The sequence below is a fragment of the Miscanthus floridulus genome, chromosome 10 (genome assembly GCF_019320115.1).
Source record: "Miscanthus floridulus cultivar M001 chromosome 10, ASM1932011v1, whole genome shotgun sequence".
Lineage (NCBI taxonomy): Eukaryota > Viridiplantae > Streptophyta > Magnoliopsida > Poales > Poaceae > Miscanthus > Miscanthus floridulus.
The window spans coordinates 70,679,295-70,681,203 of record NC_089589.1 but is presented as its reverse complement, the minus strand read 5'-3'; positions in this window follow the sequence as shown (position 1 = coordinate 70,681,203).

Here is a 1,909-nt window from a genome sequence, read left to right as displayed (position 1 = left end):
GCGAGGGTCTCAGAGTACAGAGTGCGCGGCCTTAACCGCTGAGCTAGGATAGGAAGTTCAGTTAGTTTGCTTCTCTTTATTTATTTATTAATAGAAATAATGCAGTTAGTTTATATTCTAAAATAACACAAAAATTTGTGTCTTGATTATTTAATTCTATGATAATTAATTAATGGTCTATAATTATCAAATAATAGTGTTTGTGAACATCATCTTAAAATTTGATTACATAGTCAATAATTAAATTGTAGAGATGCGCACAAAATATAAATTAAATATTCAGTGCGAATTACTGATACAACATCTGCATAATGATTACATAGTTAACAATAATCTAACTATCTTTAGGTGCATCAACAATGAGGGTCTCATTGTGATAAATTCGTACGTAAGCAGGTTCGTCACCATCTTGAAGGATAGGTAGGGGTACGTTCGCCCCGAATGGATGCATTTCCTGATAGCCCCAGTAGTCTTCTTCGTCTGTCACTCCATCGACACCGACAATCTTCCTTTTCCCTTCTAGGACTACTTTTAGCCTTCCTTTTGTCTTGTTGTCCCTTGCATACAAGACTAGCATAACATCTCTTGCAAGGACGAAGGGGTCGTCTCTATATGCGGTCTTAGTGAGATCAACGGTAGTGAACCCTTCGCTGTCAGTGTTGATTTCTTCGAGCTAGACCCACTAGCAGCGAAAAAGAGCTACCTTCAATGGACCATAGGCTAGCTCCCATATCTCCTCTATGAAACCATAGTATGTCGCCTACACGTTGTCGTTCTTATCGTGAGCATCAAAACGAACACCACAATTTTGGTATGTGCTCTTTCTATCTTGCTTTTTTATGTAAAATGTGAATCCATTGATCTCATACCCTTGGTACTTAAGATATGTACTCAAAGGCCCCTTGGCTAAGGCATCTAGTTGATTACCCAACTTTATTCCAAGCAAGCGACGTCGCAACCAGCTTACAAATTCCTCCTTATGTTTTTATCCAGCCAAGCCTGTGACGTGCTCGGATAGAGAGTTTGCAGCGATTGCCTGTGCTTGTCAATGTATGACATCACACCCTTGGCTTGCTGGAGAACAGTGAACTATGTCTATCTGAAAGAAACTGGGTCGTCTACTGTAACCGATTTCTCCCCGATCGTTCCTTTGCCACGTAGTCTTCCCTCATGACGAGATTTTGGAACTCCGACCCTTTTGATGTCCAGATAAGATGTGCAGAACTCAATGGCCTCCTCCATTGACCATCCTTCAACCATGCCCCCTTCTGGCCTGAATCTGTTCCTAACATACCTCCTGAAAACTTTCATCAATCTTTCGAAAGGAAACATCTGATGCAGGTACATTGGGCCAAGGGCTATAATTTGGTGAACAAGATGAATAAGCAGATGCAATGAGATATCAAAGTAAGTCAGCGGGAAATGCATCTCAAGCCTAACAAAAGTTTCGGCTATGTCCCGCTGCAGCTGCTCTAGCTTGGACACATCAATAACCTTTTTTGAGATCGCGTTGAAGAACGAGCAAAGCTTTATGATTAGGGCGCGGACCTTTGGGGGGAGGATACCATGCAGGGCAACAGGGAGCAGCTGAGTCATAATGACATGACAGTCATGGGCCTTCGTAGGGCCATAGTTGAACTTGAGTTCTCTCATGTTCACTAGCCTCTTCGGGTTCGCACAGTAGCCCGTCGGGACTTTGAGTTCATTGAAGAAAGAAATAAGCGCACGCTTTTCTTCCATCTTCAATGTCCATGACACAACTGGAAGTTCAAACTGGCCATTCCTAGCTCCACGGGATGCAGCTCCTTCCTAATTCCCAAGTGTTTGCATGTCCAGGCGTGTGGCTAGTGAATCCTGCGATGTCCCCCCCCCCCCGGGGTCCATCAAGGTGTTTAAGAGTGTTAGCGCA